Source organism: Schistocerca serialis, chromosome 10 (genome assembly GCF_023864345.2).
Source record: "Schistocerca serialis cubense isolate TAMUIC-IGC-003099 chromosome 10, iqSchSeri2.2, whole genome shotgun sequence".
NCBI lineage: Eukaryota > Metazoa > Arthropoda > Insecta > Orthoptera > Acrididae > Schistocerca > Schistocerca serialis.
In genome coordinates this window covers 57,119,080-57,137,066 of record NC_064647.1, presented here as the reverse complement: position 1 = coordinate 57,137,066, position 17,987 = coordinate 57,119,080, and the positions used below count along the sequence as shown (strand labels likewise).

Here is a 17,987-nt window from a genome sequence, read left to right as displayed (position 1 = left end):
CTAGCATTTCCGAAATGGCGCTTCAGCAGCTGCTTAACTGGATTTGCAATGTGCGGAGGTGCGCCATCTCGCATAAAAATGATCCCATCCACACATCCACGCTGTTTGGAGAGCTGGACTGGCGTGGTTGCGGAAAAAGACACTCATAGCGCTTACCAGTGACGGTAGAGGTAACAGGACCGGAAGCACCTGTCTCTTCGAAAAAATGTGGCCGTATGTTAAATGATGCCGTAAACCCGCACCACTCAGTGACCTTTTCAGGTTGAAGTGGTACTGGTTGATTTGCGTGTGGATTTTCCGTTGCCCATATTCTACAATTCTGTGTATTGTCAGATGGAAGTGGGCTTCGTCTGTCCACAAGATCTTCCACGGCCAATCATTGTCCACTTCCATGAGAGCAAGAAATTCTAAAGCAAAGGTCTCTCTTGCTGGGAGATTAACAGTAAGCAACTTGTGCACACGGATAATTTTGAATGGATAGCAAAGAAGGATGTTTCGTAGGATTTTACGTGCCTTGCTCACGGGAATGTCCAGTGTTCGGTGCACTACACGTTTGCACACCACCACTCGTCTCCTCCTGTATTTCTGTGGCCACTGCTTCCACTAACGCCGAATCAATTCGTTTCCTCCCTCTACTAGGTTGCATACTAAAAGCACCCGTCTTTTCGAATTTCCGAATTGTTTTCTCCAGACCGACGGCAGCTATCGGATCAACGCCGATTTTGAAGCCCTCGAGTGTCCGCAACTTCTGCAGAGCGACGTGTGCACTGTCGTCATTCTTGTAATACAGCTGTAATCCTGCATTGAGACAGTCATGGCGAACGTCGCAGACGCGAAAGAAGGAAAAGCCGTGAACCCGGCGTGTTTATACCAACTGCAACGGGCCGTGCGCGTGACACGTGTTTTCATTTACGCATTCTGACACATACAGCGCCGTCTACTGATCAATTTTCACACTATTTTTTGTTCTACCATACGTTTTCCCCCTGCTCCGACAATATTCCGTTGCAATTAGACGTCATCCAGACCAGCGTTTTGAAAGTTTAACTTTAATTATAATCACCCCGTACATTAAAGGTCATGCCCGGCGCTGAAATTTTAGTACATGAACAGCGAAAATTTAGTAAGCGACGTATTTGTTTTTCCTTTCATCATTTTGTGGGGGGTACCAACGAGCAAAGAGTTTCGTAAAGGTTTGAAATTATGTATAAAGGTTGTTTGGAAGGCTCTAAGTGAACTCTGGGGGGTACCAACGAGCAAAGAGTTTCGTAAAGGTTTGAAATTATGTATAAAGTTTGTTTGGAAGGCTCTAAGTGAACTCTGGGGGGTACCAACGAGCAAAGAGTTTCGTAAAGGTTTGAAATTATGTATAAAGTTTGTTTGGAAGGCTCTAAGTGAACTCTGGGGGGTACCAACGAGCAAAGAGTTTCGTAAAGGTTTGAAATTATGTATAAAGTTTGTTTGGAAGGCTCTGAGTGATCTCAGTTTGAAATGCCGGATGAATATAGTGCGGGTATTCTGCGCGGCTCGGGTTACATTGCCTCAGTACATACGAGATGTGTTTAAAAAGCTTCGAGAATTTTCATTTTTTGGAAGTAATTTTATTTATTACTGTACATTAATGTTGCCTCCTTCGAAATCGTCCCCGTTAGGTATTATACACCTATGCCAGCGCTTCTTCCAATCCCCTAAACACTTCTGAACCTCGGTATTTGGGATAGCAATTAGCTCTTTCAGGTATGCGCTTTTAATCTCACGTAAGGTTGTAAAACGACTGCCCTTTAAGGTTCTCTTTATGTTTGTAAACATAAAAAAGTCACACGGGGCCATATCTGGCGAATATGGAGGATGGGGCATCATTACTATGTTGTTTTTCGTCAAAAATTTACGAATAAGCAATGAAGTGTGAATAGACGTTTTATAGTGGTGTAAAACCCATGAACTGTTTCGACACAAATCCCGCCACTTTTTTTTTTTCGATTGCTTCCCTCAAGCTTGTAGATGTATGTATGTATGTATGTATGTATGGAACTGGGGACCTAGAAACGATGGAGAGGCTTCGTCCCGCCGTAGCCCTCAGTGGTTCACAACCCCACAACATGTCACAGCAGTCCACCCACCCCACCGCCGCCCCACACCGAACTCAGGGTTATTGTGCGGTTCGGCCCCCACTGCCCCCCTCCCCCCCCCCCCCCAACCCCCCGGAACGTCTCAGACCAGACGAGTGTAACCCCAATGTTTGCGTGGTAGAGTAATTATGGTGTACGCGTACGTGGAGATAGTGTTTGCGCAGCAATCGCCGCATAGTCTGAGGCGGAATAAGGGGAACCAGCCCGCATTCTCCGAGGCAGATGGAAAACCGCCTTAAAAACCATCCACAGGCTGGCCGGCACACCAGATCTCGACAGGCCCGTCGATAGTACTCCTTATTGATTGTCTGACCTTTTGTCAAGGACCCATGATGCACTATGGCGTTAAAATCGAAGAAAACTAAGCAGAATCTTCATATTTATGTCGGTCTTGGCGATCCAAAATACCTCCTCTGGGGTGACAGGTCCTTCTTTCGACGTCATACCCGGACACCGATGTTTCGTCACCTATTATGACACGTTTCAGTAGTTCTGCATCGTTGTTGACTTCATTTGGCGACTCGCGAGCAACTTCCATTCGCCACTCTTTTTTGCTCAAAATTCAACACCTTTGGCACACATTTCGCTATCACAGGTTTCATACCGACAACATCCGAAAATCTTGCATGGCATGAGCCAGTTGATACAACAGTATCATCAGCAACTATTTTGATTGTGATTCAGCGATCGTTCATGATCATTCATTTCACTTTTTCCACGTTTTCATCGGTTGCTGATGTGCCGGGGGCGTTCAGAACCTTCGTCATCTTAACGTCTTTAGGATCACCTTGGAAACGCTTGTACCATTCGTAAACCATTGTTTTACTCCTAACAGACTCACCAAAATCAACAGTCAACATTTACAAGTTTTTTTACGTTTTATTCTATTTTTATAGTAAAATTTAATTATATTAGAACAAATAAGCCCTCGGTCCAAATATTAAGTCAAAATTGACCAGATTTCGACGCTACTATGAGCGTCGTCTTCAGAATTAAACTAACTGTTCTAAAACATATTAGCTATATAATATATTAATAAAATTAAAGTTTGTACTGACTGGAAAGAGATGCAGTACTTACAAGTCACATTTTAAAATTTAATGGTAACATCCATTTTTAAAAGAAATCCATAATCGCCGCTAGTAAGGAAACACGTGTAATCACCTCCAAGACTGACGAAAGACTTCTTGAACATGGCTCGTAGAGATACTTCCTAACCTTAATATCTGAGTTGTCGTGTTTTATACCTTTAATGTAAGTTTATACCTCGTAATGAGTAGATTATGACTGTATTTTAAATGTTTAAATTCGGTCAGTAATCGTATTAAATAGTGAAAATCAAATATTTGTTCCCGTGGAAGCCATTAGATAGGCATTCTGGAACTGAATCTATGTATCGTACACCGGTTAAGCCATTTAGCAATAGCGGCTATTGTTTAAGCCATTGTTATTGACCGTTCTGGACAAATTGTTGCTGTAGTCGCCCGAGTACAAAGTATCCTGGCGACTGTAGGAGCGCAGTCGACTTTCTGTACGGTAGCTAGAGACGGCGACGACATTGCGATGTTCTTGGTCATCCGCGCAGCTACGCGTGAATTCTGTTCCGGTTGTACCAGGAGCTGCCTTGCACCTGAGTCATGTGAGCCATTCCTGTTTCGTTTGCCACGACAGAGGGCGCCCACGTAGTCAGCGAAAGCCAGTGCTGCTGAGAACCAGTACTGGACACGCGGCGGGTCGTAGCCTCCTCTCCAAGTGTTACAGTCTTATTTTGGTGTTATTTTAAAGAAGGCTTGACATGATTTACACAGAGGAAAGTCCACTGGACCTGACAGGATACCAATTCGATTCTACACAGAGTACGCGAAAGAACTTGCCCCCCTTCTAACAGCCGTGTACCGCAAGTCTCTAGAGGAACGGAAGGTTCCAGATGATTGGAAAAGAGCACAGGTAGTTCCAGTTTTCAAGAAGGGTCGTCGAGCAGATGCGCAAAACTATAGGCCTATATCTCTGACATCGATCTGTTGTAGAATTTTAGAACATGTTTTTTGCTCGCGTATCATGTCATTTCTGGAAACCCAGAATCTACTATGTAGGAATCAACATGGATTCCGGAAACAGCGACCGTGTGAGACCCGACTCGCTTTATTTGTTCGTGAGACCCAGAAAATATTAGATACAGGCTCCCAGATAGATGCCACTTTCCTTGACTTCCGGAAGGCGCTCCATTCAGTTCCACATTGTCGCCTGATAAAACGAAGTAAGAGCCTACGGAATATCAGACTAGCTATGTGGCTGGATTGAAGAGTTTTTAGCAAACAGAACACAGCATGTTGTTCTCAATGGAGAGACGTCTACAGACGTTAAAGTAACCTCTGGCGTGCCACAGGGGAGTGTTATGGGACCATTACTTTTCACAATATATATAAATGACCTAGTAGATAGTGTCGGAAGTTCCGTGCGGCTTTTCGCGGATGATGCTGTAGTATGCAGAGAAGTTGCAGCATTAGAAAATTGCAGCGAAATGCAGGAAGATCTGCAGCGGATAGGCACTTGGTGCAGGGAGTGGCAACTGACCCTTAACCTAGACAAATGTAATGTATTGCGAATACATAGAAAGAAGGATCCTTTATTGTATGATTATATGATAGCGGAACAAACACTGGTATCAGTTACTTGTGTAAAATATCTGGTAGTATGCGTACGGAACGATTTGAAGTGGAATGATCATATAAAATTAATAGTTGGTGAGGCGGGTGCCAGGTTGAGATTCATTGGGAGAGTCCTTCGAAAATGTAGTCCATCAACTAAGGAGGTGGCTTACAAAACACTCGTTCGACCTATACTTGAGTATTGCTCATCTGTGTGGGATCCGTACTAGGTCGGGTTGACGGAGGACATAGAGAAGATCCAAAGAAGAGCGGCGCGTTTCGTCACAGGGTTATTTGTTAAGCGTGATAGCGTTACGGAGATGTTTAGCAAACTCAAGTGGCGACTCTGCAAGAGAGGCGCTCTGCATCGCGGTGTAGCTTGCTCGCCAGGTTTCGAGAGGGTGCGTTTCTGGATGAGGTATCGAATATATTGCTTCCCCCTACTTATACCTCCCGAGGAGATCACGAATGTAAAATTAAAGAGATTGGAGTGCGCACGGAGGCTTTCCGGCAGTCGTTGTTCCCGCGAACCATACGCGACTGCAACAGGAAAGGGAGGTAATGCAGAGGAACGTAAAGTGTACCTGGTCTTGAAAGTTTTAATGATAGAGATGTAATTGCCTATCGTACCTACCATATGTTTGAACTTGCTAATAAAGACTCTGTGTGCAAACATATGTTCTGAAATGCAGTCTACACTACTATATGTTGCATCAGATACTGCCGGCGGAATTCGTGCGAATTAACGTTTATTTAAGGCGCAATAGGTTGAATCAGAGAGCGCTGTAGTATGTACATGTGTATCACAGAGCCACTACTGACAGCACAATGTCCGGTTGCGTGTTGGACACAGCGGTACCCTGTATTACAGAGCCGCTAAACAATCAAGGAAACTAAAGAGACTGTCACAAGCAAAGAGACAGAATACGATAGAGAGGCAACACTGCGACCAGTGTAAAGCAGACTGAACAACCTTCCGCCATGCTTTTGCAAGTCACAGCCGACGGGCATGGTACACGATAGTGCGCAAGGAAATTAGGAAACCTTGTGTACAGCACTAAAATCACATGTTCATTGCCGGCCGGAGTGGCCGAAGGGTTCTAGGCGCTTCAGTCCGGAACCACGCTACCGCTACGGTCGCAGGTTCGAATCCTGCCTCGGGCATGGATGTGTGTGATGTCCGTAGGTTAGTTAGGTTTAAGTAGTTCTAAGTCCTACCTCAGCAGTTAAGCCCATAGTGCTCAGAGCCATTTGAACCATTTTTGGCCATGTTCATTTAACGTTAAACACGTGAAACTTCTTTCTGTGCTAGTGTATGATACAGATGCAGAAAAAACACTAACAGACAATGAAACTTCCTGGCAGATTAAAACTGTGTGCCCGACCGAGACTCGAACTCGAGACCTTTGCCTTTCGCGGGCAAGTTGCCCGCGAAAGGCAAATGTCCCGAGTTCGAGTCTCGGTCGGGCACACAGTTTTAATCTGCCAGGAAGTTTCATATCAGCGCACACTCCGCTGCAGAGTGAAAATTTCATTCTGGAAACTAACAGATAATATTTGTATTTTTAAACAGTACTCACTTGAAATAAGACATTTCGCCGTTTTATTGTTTTTATGCGTGCAGTTATACACTACGCAATGGTTAGGCGTGATTTCGAAAGTAAATTCGGCAATAGCTTATCTTACAAGTTCGCAAACGTACTACACTGAAGAGCCAAAGATACTGGTACACCTGCCTAATATGGTGTAGGGCCCCCGTGAACATGCAGAAGTGGCGCAACATGACGTGACATGGACTCGATTAATGTCTGAAGTAGTGCTGCAGGGAATTAACAGCATGAATCCTGCAGGGCTGTCCACCAATCCGTAAGAGTACAAGGGGGTGGAGATCTCTTCTGAACAGCACGTTCCAAGCCATCCCAGATGTGCTCAGTAATGTTCATGTCTGGGGAGTTTGGTGGCCAGCGGAACTGTTAAATCTCAGAAGAGTGTTGTTGGAGCCACCCTCTAGCAATTCTGAACGTGTGGAGTGTCGCATTATCCTGCTGGAATTGCCCAATCCCGTCGTAGTGCACAATGGACATGTATGGATGCAGGTGATCAGACAGGATGCTTACGTACGTGTAACCTGTCAAGGTCGTATCTAGTCGTATCATGGGTCCGATATCACTCCAACTGCTCATGCCTCACACCATTACAGAGCCTCCATCAACTTGAACACTCCCCTACTCCCCTGCTGACATGTGGGGTCCATGGATTCATGAGGTTGTCTCTATATCCGTACTCGTCCATCTGCTCGATACAATTTGAAACGAGACTCGTCCTACCAGACAACATGTTTCCACTCATCAATAGTCCAGTGTCGGTGTTGACGGGTCCAGGCGAAGCGTAAAGCTTTGTGTCGTGCAGTCATCAAGGGTGCAGTCATCAAGGGTATACGAGTTGGTCTTCGGCTCCGAAAGCTGATAGCGATGATGTTTCGTCGAATGCTTTGCACACTGACACATGTTGATTGCCCAGTACTGAAATCTGCAGCAATTTGCGGAAGTGTTGCACTTCTGTCACGCTGAACGATTCACTTCAGTCGTCGTTGGTCCCTATCTTGGAGGAGCTTTTTCCGGCCGGGTTTCTGATATCTGCGATACAGTCGTGAAATGGTCGCACGGACAAATCCCCACTTCATCACTACCTCGTAGATGCTGTGTCCCATCTCTCGCGCGCCGACTGTAACACTACGCTTTAACTCACTTAAATCTTGATAAGCTGCCATTGTAGCAGCAGTAACCGATGAAACAACAGCGCCAGACCGCAGCGCCATATTCAGCCTGTTTACTTGTCTCTGTATTTGAATACGCATGCCTGTACCAGTTTCTTTGGCGCTTCAGTGTATTTGGCTTCCAAAACAACCACAGAATGACGTCCTAAATATAGTGCATAACGGTACAAAAATGGTTCAAATGGCTCTGAGCACTATGGGACTCAACTGCTGAGGTCATTAGTCCCCTAGAACTTAGAACTAGTTAAACCTAACTAACCTAAGGACATCACAAACATCCATGCCCGAGGCAGGATTCGAACCTGCGACCGTAGCGGTCTGGCGGTTCCAGACTGCAGCGCCTTTAACCGCACGGCCACTCCGGCCGGCATAACTGTACAACATGGCACCGCAGGCTGCGCTAAATAACGTGCCACACAGCCTCTATATGTACACTGTATTCCTTTGGTGACAAGTGTCTGATAAGTGTTTGGAAGGCATATGCCTCCGAAGAAATCACGCCAAGTGTTTTGGCGCAGAGCAGAAAGTTTATATAAAGGCGTATGAGAGTAACTGTTGCTAATTTTCTGATGTCGCAGAGGGCATGAACATAAACATTAGTTATCAGTAACACAGTGTCTGCAAAATACGGTGCTCATCACTGAGATTTTGGATACTTTTGTTCCAGCTGTTATTTTTACCATGGAAACAACGAACTACTGGAATTAGTGTGTTATACACTCCTTGAAATGGAAAAAAGAACACATTGACACCGGTGTGCCAGACCCACCATACTTGCTCCGGACACTGCGAGAGGGCTGTACAAGCAATGATCACACGCACGGCACAGCGGACACACCAGGAACCGCGGTGTTGGCCGTCGAATGGCGCTAGCTGCGCAGCATTTGTGCACCGCCGCCGTCAGTGTCAGGGAGTTTGCCGTGGCATACGGAGCTCCATCGCAGTCTTTAACACTGGTAGCATGCCGCGACAGCGTGGACGTGAACCGTATGTGCAGTTGACGGACTTTGAGCGAGGGCGTATAGTGGGCATGCGGGAGGCCGGGTGGACGTACCGCCGAATTGCTCAACACGTGGGGCGTGAGGTCTCCACAGTACATCGATGTTGTCGCCAGTGGTCGGCGGAAGGTGCACGTGCCCGTCGACCTGGGACCGGACCGCAGCGACGCACGGATGGACGCCAAGACCGTAGGATCCTACGCAGTGCCGTAGGGGACCGCACCGCCACTTCCCAGCAAATTAGGGACACTGTTGCTCCTGGGGTATCGGCGACGACCATTCGCAACCGTCTCCATGAAGCTGGGCTACGGTCCCGCACACCGTTAGGCCGTCTTCAGCTCACGCCCCAACATCGTGCAGCCCGCCTCCAGTTGTGTCGCAACAGGCGTGAATGGAGGGACGAATGGAGACGTGTCGTCTTCAGCGATGAGAGTCGCTTCTGCCTTGATGCCAATGATGGTCGTATGCGTGTTTGGCGCCGTGCAGGTGAGCGCCACAATCAGGATTGCATACGACCGAGGCACACAGGGCCAACACCCGGCATCATGGTGTGGGGAGCGATCTCCTACACTGGCCGTAAACCACTGACGATCGTCGAGGGGACACTGAATAGTGCACGGTACATCCAAACCGTCATCGAACCCATCGTTCTACCATTCCTAGACCGGCAAGGGAACTTGCTGTTCCAACAGGACAATGCACGTCCGCATGTATCCCGTGCCACCCAACGTGCTCTAGAAGGTGTAAGTCAACTACCCTGGCCAGCAAGATCTCCGGATCTGTCCCCCATTGAGCATGTTTGGGACTGGATGAAGCGTCGTCTCACGCGGTCTGCACGTCCAGCACGAACGCTGGTCCAACTGAGGCGCCAGGTGGAAATGACATGGCAAGCCGTTCCACAGGACTACATCCAGCATCTCTACGATCGTCTCCATGGGAGAATAGCAGCCTGCATTGCTGCGAAAGGTGGATATACACTGTGCTAGTGCCGACATTGTGCATGCTCTGTTGCCTATGTCTATGTGCCTGTGGTTCTGTCAGTGTGATAATGTGATGTATCTGACCCCAGGAATGTGTCAATAAAGTTTCCCCTTCCTGGGACAATGAATTCACGGTGTTCTTATTTCAATTTCCAGGAGTGTAATTAGTCAAAGAATGTCTTCTGTAATATCTGTTTACTTAGTTTTGACTATTAAAACAATTAGCATTGTTTTCCTACGAAAGAGCGGAAAGACAGTTTTCATAATTACAGGACTGACACAGAAACTTAAACTGCCTGTCTCCAATACGTAATTTTTTTTCGAGTACATTTTCTGCAATCACATTTCTGATTTCCATACACATTTTCAATCAGAAGTAGAATAGACTGCGTTGGTTACAAACTGGAACTACGTTTATTTATTTGCAATTTTTTTTAATTTAATGATAATAATTTCGTAGAAAGAAAACAGTTTGTAGCACACTTGCGTGATGAGCCGTTGCTAAGAACGTGCTCTAAATTTCACACTCGTTGTGCAATGAAGTCCTTCCAGCACCGTAATTAGAATACGCAGTTTCTTTCATACCAATATTACTGGACATTACTTTAATAATAAAAATGTTTAATTTTATACACGTTGTATAATGTTATGTTACAATCATAGTCATTTGGAACATAGTAAAATAAAAAGAAGTCATAAACCATGTCTTCAAATTTTCCCGCTACAGCTTTGAAAGAACTAACACACAAACGAATGAATCACGAATGAGTGTGCAAAGGGTTACATACACACATCAAAAAAAGTTTTGCATCACCTCGATTGCGAGATTTCCGGAACCTGCACAGAAAATTGGAATAGAGAGCAACATAAAAATATTTCCGCCCTTTTTATTGCTGATGAAAACTATACATTGCATGTTGTACCACCATACAGCGAGACCTTCAGAGGTGGTGGTCCAGATTGCTGTACACACCGGTACCCCTAATACCCAGTAGCACATCGTCTTCCATTGATGCATGCCTGTATTCGTCATGGCATATCATCCACAATTTCATCAAGGCACTGTTGGTTCAGATTGCCCCACTCCACAGCGGCGATTCGGAGTGTTGTGACTTGGCAAGATAGCCAAGTCACTATGATAGGAAGCCGAAAGGCACGCGTTTAAGCTCACGCAAACTGGCGTGAGGTCTGGAACAGGACAATGTAATTAATATAGCCAATAAGGTACGTTGCTGCTGGAATACTTAACTTTAATCCATAATTGGAGAACATCGCTCTTGTTGATACTTTAATAACAATCTCAATATAAAGTGGTAATGGCGCCTTGCTAGGTCGTAGCAAATGACGTAGCTGAAGGCTATGCTAACTATCGTCTCGGCAAATGAGAGCGTAATTTGTCAGTGAACCATCGCTAGCAAAGTCGGCTGTACAACTGGGGCGAGTGCCAGGACGTCTCTCTAGACCTGCCGTGTGGCGGCGCTCGGTCTGCAATCACTGACAGTGGCGACACGCGGGTCTGACGTATACTAGCGGACCGCGGCCGATTTAAAGGCTACCACCTAGCAAGTGTGGTGTCTGGCGGTGACACCACACGGAGTAGATCCCTCAGAGTGGTTGGTGGGTCACGTCGTCCATAAACAGCTCTTTTCAATCCATCCCAGGTATGTTCGATAGGGTCCAGGCCAGGAGAACATGCTGGCCACTCTAGTCGAGAGATGTCGTTATCTCGAAGGAAGTCATTCACAAGATGTGCACGATGGGGGCGCGAATTGTCGTCCATGAAGACGAATGCCTGGCCAATATGCTGCCGATATGGTTGCAGTATCGGTCGGAGAATGGCTTCCACGTATCGTACAGCTATTACGGCGCCTTCCATGACCTCAAGCGGCGTACGTAGACCCCACATAATGCCACCCCAAAACAGCAGGTAACATCGACCTTGCTGCACTCGCTGGACAGTGCGTCTAAGGCATTAAGCCTGACCGGGTTGCCACCAAACACCGTCTCCGACTATTGTCTCGTTGAAGGCATCTGCGACACTCATCGGTGAAGAGAACATGACCGGTCCATTCGGCATGTTGTTGAGCCCATCTGTACCGCGCTGCATGGTGTCGTGGTTGCAAAGGTGGACCCCACCATGGACGTCGGGAGTGAAGTTTCGCATCATGCAGCCTATTGCGCATAGTTTGAGTCGTAACACGACGACCTGTGGCTGCACGAAAAGCAAGATTCAACATGGTGGTGTTGCTGTCAGGGTTCCTCCGAGCCATAGTCCGTAGGTAGCGGTCATCCCCTGCAGTAGTAGCCCTTGGGCGGTCTGAGCGAGGCATCTCATCGACAGTTTCTGTCTCTCTGTAACACCTCCATGTCCGAGCAACATCGCTTTGGTTCACTCCGAGACGTCTGGACATTTGGCTTGTTGAGAGCCCTTCCTGGCACAAAGTGACAATGCGGACGCGATCGAACCGTCTAGGCATGGTTGAACTACAGACAACATGAGTCTTGTACTTCTTTCCTTGTGGAATGACTCGAACTGAATGGCTGTCGGACCCCCTCCGTCTAATAGGTGCTGCACGTGCATGGTTGTTTACATCTTTGGGCAGGTTTAGTGACATCTCTGAACAGTCAAAGGGACTGTGTCTGTGATACAATATCCACAGCCAACGTCCATCTTCAGGAATTCTTTTCTTGATGTGCGTATATCGCTAAAGAATACCAGCGTCATGACTCTTTCATACAGTAGGAGATTGAAAGAATTGTGATAAATAGTGATATGAATAGTAGTTACACTGATGAAGACAGTTACGAGGAGCCCAAGACAACCACAGCTAGGGAATTGGTTGATAGCTCGATCGCGGCAAGAGAGAAAACTGTGCCAGTTGCTTCTCAGTTATGAATTGTTGTAAAATGTGCGTACACACCACTTGATTTTATTTTTTAAATTGATTGATCTACATTCACTTTAAAATGGAAAGCTAAGTATTATAATGATTCGTACATTGACGAAACGTCTGGTCCCAGCCGGACGGTGTGGCCGAGCGGTTCTAGGCGCTTCAGTCTGGAACCGCGCGACCGCTGCTGTCGCAGGTTGAATCCTGCCTCAGGGATGGATGTGAGTGATTTCCTTAGGTTAGTTAGGTTTAAGTTGTTCTAAGTTCTAGGGGACTGATGACCTCAGATGTCAAGTCCCATAGTGGTCAGAGCCATTTTGAACCATTTCGTCTGGTCCCAGTAAAGTCGCGATAGGGAGTGTTCTGTCCCCACTCGTTCTCTGGCGTGCCCACGCATTTCAGTAAACGTATATGAGCGCGCTCACTTGTAAACCGCAATGAATCTTGCAATGGGTAGTATACCGGGTGTTTCAAAATGAATATCGGAGTTTCAAGGCTTTTTGTCATTTATTACATTCAATTTACAATTATAAATAATACATCAAATTAAAGAGGAATTCAGTTTTGTTTGTGTACCTGTGCGCATGTCCATGAATTTTTCCCCATGAACTCCGCTAGAAAGCGCTAGTAGCAAAGTTTTACAGTTAGCAAGGACTGAATCGGTTATTACACTTCAACATGGGTTCCGTATTAAGTTCCATTGTAATCCTCCATGTGACAATAACATTCGCGTATGGTATCATAAGTTTGAGGACGCCGGCTGTCTTTGCAAAGCGAAGAGTATGGGACAACCAAGAGACACTGAAGAACGTGTTGAACGAGTTAGAGAGTCTTTCACACGTAGTCCCAATGTAACGGTACCACCGACCATCTTAAACGCCAATCGATGCTCACGTTATACCTCTGCGAGGAATTTTTGAAAGTTGTGACCGTGAGATAACCTAATGGAAAGAGAACATCAGACTGGGATTCGTTTCGCAAACACTTCAGCTGAGTATAAACAATAGTAAACTGTGGGTCAGGAAGAGACGTTCTCCCAGCACAAGAGCAAGTTCTGTAGTCAACTGGTACCAACTGACAGAATCAAATACTCGAAAGATCTCACATAATCCAAAACACACCGTACCACAAAACGTGTTTCAGCCGACAGATTTAACTCACTGAGAGTTTCAACAAAAATGGCGGTGTTTTCCAGGTGAGCTGTAGTTGGTACTGCAGTTCAGAATTTCCCTTCGTTGTGGACTGCAAATGGACGGGTCGTAAAGAAGTTGAAACACTCCCAAATAAAGGATATGCTTCATGGCAGCTGGCAGCTGCATGTAGTCCACCTAAGGTTTACGACAAGCGCACTGAGAAAATTTTGCAAGAGAATTCTATGTAAGAAAATGTCCGTAAGCTCCCTTGTAAGACCGTCTCATACTACTTCCACTATCGTAGCTTCGTCCGCTACATTCGCTGATAGGAACTGAGCGTTCCACAAATGTTGATCGAATTAAATCTGCAATAGCAACTCCTGTTTACTGATTGGAATCTGCGAATTCCAAAAGCCGTCCATTCATTTCATGTTTACCAGTTTTCTTATTGTAGTAAATATGACCAACGATGGATCTTGTTTGTCCAAAATGATTCCAGTCAGGACTTGCATTGACAACAATTGCATAATACTACTCATTTGCTCTTTGTTCCAAGACGGCGCTCCTAACAAGATGGGCACAGCCAGAAATGAATTCACTCTGAGTATCACTTTATAGATAATGAACTTTTACGCGTTTTCCAGCTTCTTGTCCGTATCTGACCATGCTGGTGTGTTATACAAGAACTGGAACATAGTGGCTCAAGAGCTGTAATATTCCGAGGAAATTTCCATTATTTGGGTGTCCATTTTCTGAGACGAACCTGTGAAGACCAAGCCTCTTTGACCAAGAAATAATATTACGTCAAGTAACATGAGAGTTCGCTTGTTAAGTGGGCTGCTCTATGGATAAAGGAAAGAAAAGTATTACCTCTTCACTTCCGAGCATCTGAATAGCCAAAGTGCCTCTTCATCTCATTTCATTTCTTCACTTTTACGACTCTTCCAGGACAACTACATACTAATAGATACATTTTATTTTGTGTTTACTCTTAAATATAAAATATTTTCTTTATATTTCATATAAAACTACCCTGTGATGGAATCAGAAGTGCTTTGTTATTTAATGTTTTTGACAATCCCTCAAAATTATAACGACGTTTAAAAGCTGTTGCCGTTTTGCAGAAATGTTTTGGTAGAGCTCCCAACAACATTTAAAGAAAACGCATATTCAACTCCATCATAAAGTACACAATGTCTAAAGAAAGTACTAAGCATTCAGTATTACGACCTCCCTCCTTTTTTTCCAGCCTCAGTTGATACAAGTTGTATCATCAACGGTTTCTTCTCATTACCGAGTAATCATCAGATGATCTCGTGAGCTGAACGGGTCAGGAGAGGCAGTCGCAATGTAAATATTCTGAACTCTGACAATTTTAACTGAAGGCTACAGTTGACTAGTAATGGTGTAAAGTTGGTAACTCTTAAATCGCAAATATAAAATTAATAATTTTCACAGTATCGAACTCATTGTAAGAGAAAGCTTTCTCAGAGTAAAAACGGGTAAGAAGTTATTTAACTAGTGGTGTAGATAAGTTAGATTTACAATAGAAGCAGGATAGATGAGGGGATATGCGGGTAGCAAACTGGTAGCTGGCGGTCGCAATTGTACACCAAACAGCCAGTAAACAGACGCGGCTACCATAAAAGTGGGAGTCGTCAGAAAGAGGAACCACAACAAACGAAAAGGCAAAAAAATTATAAAAGAGATCAGATTAGAAAATACTTCGGAAAAACCTTGTTACGGAAATCGCCTTGTTCGTTTAGTAACTGATCCCGGTATACATTCAAAATAGAAAAAATTTTAGGCTTTCTGTGTCCAAATAGCGTCCCTTACGAATACAATGACTTGCATCAACATGTTGATCTATGTGTCCTACATTATGTCTGCGGTTTTTCCCGCAAATGAGAACCAAAAGCTGTTTCATTATTATCTACGTTACAACGTTGCCTAACGTGGACATCAGAAGATCTGCCTTTTGGCCTCTGAAGAATTTCGAAGAGATAACACCTTCTACATTATATAGTTATACATACCTGACTTTGAGTATTAATTATGAACTATTGTTTCTTTATGTCATAGTTGATTGTCAGTACTGAAAACTGCTCTGGATTTCTTCTTAGGGAAAGAAAGATTAATCACATCAGTAGCTTTTCCTCTGGAAAGCCACAGAACTAATGTTTTTTTTTTTTTTTGCGTTTATCATCTATACCGCTCGTCCATTTATTAATTAATTTCTTATGTAAGTGAATGACGTCCTCTGTTTGGTAACCGTCTGCTAAAGCTACTTTTACTATATCAAGTTGATGATTGTACTCGTCCTGATATAAGGGTAGACTGTGTATCACAGACTGGAGAAACGCCCACCCATATCGTGGGGGATGCGTTGACGTCTGATTAGTGATGTCGTCTGAACGGATCGGCTCCAGGTAGATAGCGAAATTGTGCTTAACAGATGGTTTGCATATGGAAAGCTCTAAGAAACTGATACTGTATTTCTAACGTGAATTCGGTTTTAGGGTGTAATGCATTCAACTTCTCAGTAGCTTCTGTTAATTCGTCTACAGTACCATCCCGCTATATGACTGTATCAGTACATATCTGTAATACCAGTCTAATTTTGTCTTAATCTCTGAGTATTGGCCGAAGAATCTGTTTTTCAAATCGTTCGTTAATGTTTTAGATATTATGCTCGAAAAACTGTTGTCCATTGTGAGACTCCCATTTCTTTGATAAATCTTATTTTTAAAGCATAAGTAACTGAATGTGAAGCTTAGCTCTTTCTTTCTTTCTTTCTCTCTCTCTCTCTCTCTCTCTCTATTAACTCAGTACTATCTCCTACGCTCATGGTGATATGTTTAACCAGATTGCGTCTAACAGTTGGCACGTTTGTAAATAAATTGATGGTATTGGGAGAAGCTTAAATGACTCCAGGCGGAATCTCGACTTTTTAATCTTGTCAGCGATAACCGTAGTATTTCTTATGAACAAGAGAAACAAAGTACTCTGGATCCTTGAGGTGCAAAGGGCCCTGGAACACAAAGGACTACAGGAAACGGAGATTTACAACAGAATGACTTTCAAATAAAAAATTCAGGCTGTCAGATTTCCAGGTCAGAATTAGACCCAGGACAAAACATCGTGCGCAGCAGAGCGAGGAAGATTCCAAAGTATGAGAATGAAAAAATATTAGAGGAGGATAAATACCAGAAGAAACCAAGATGACGAGCATTAACGTGATTCTGAGATGACCAAGACGAAAAAAAAAAAAAGAAGATATACTGTAGACTCAAGAAACAAGTACGAAGGCAAGATAATAAACTGAACCAGTAAATTTCGTGAGATGATTTGATATTGTTGTTAAATAAGCTAGTGGTATATAGAAATAAGTAACCCAGTACTTGTTTATAGAAGAAAATTATGTTATGTTTTAAAATGTGGCCATTTATCGTGCCGGAATTTCAGCATGAACGTCGAAGATGATTATGCACGGTTAAAAACTGCCACAACTTAGACATACATTTTTTTGTATTTTATTATTTAGAAAAAAAATTAAGGATAGCTGTAGCTATCCAACAATCGGTTAGGATACCGGGGAACATTTGCTCTAAATTCTGCGCCAATTTATCCGTAGTAAAAATATTCTCCCCGGCCGGGAATCGAACCCGGGTCTCCCGCGTGACAGGCGGGGATACTAACCACTATACTACCGAGGACTGCGAAATTACGAATGTACGGCTATTAGAACACTCTGCTGATGCGTCACTTGTCCCACATTGTTGATGATGTCAGTCCAGCGGTTGCGGTTATCGGGGGCGTGGAATCTGCAACGTCACGCCATCACCTCTAGCAGGCAGTGAACTCCCCAAGTTCGTGGACGAATTTTTCGTTTTGTATCTGAGCCAACGATCAAAGTAAATTAGTGAATAAAGCAAAATAATATTTAATTACGTCTTTCATTTGTCATATACTTATAATGCTTTTGTATGAAGATCAAGTAAATATAATTATATTATGAATGCATGGTAAGGTACTGTAGAGATATTAACTTTGTAGTTTCACTTAGGCATACGTCGCTGTTGAAGTTAATGTTAACGGAGGATAATCGTGTAAACTTTTCCATACTATTTCTCCGTCATTCTTGTTACAATTTTTATTTATTGTATTTTCTCCCATATGTAAACGAGAAAGAGCAACAATAGCAACCAGTTACTCGATTTTATTTGTTTTGCCGCTTTCGCACCGTATTCAGAGGGTGTAAATATTACACATTTATTTTTCAAGTTTGTATGCTTCAGTTTTAAACCTCTTGCGATATTGCGGCTTTTGCCTACAGTGAAATAGATGCGTTAGCAGCAGATCTCAGCAAATTACATAATAATATTAAATTCGCGGGTGAGGATCTAATGAATATTGCATATGTTATCTACAT

General features: G+C 44.2%; 1 non-coding gene across 1 annotated transcript; it reads right to left on the bottom strand.

The window, feature by feature from the left end:
* Positions 1–17,199: 17,199 nt before the first annotated feature.
* On the bottom strand, positions 17,200–17,271 carry Trnad-guc (transfer RNA aspartic acid (anticodon GUC)). Its single transcript has one exon. It is a non-coding gene; the product is annotated as a tRNA-Asp (tRNA).
* Between the last annotated feature and the right edge of the window lie 716 nt (positions 17,272–17,987).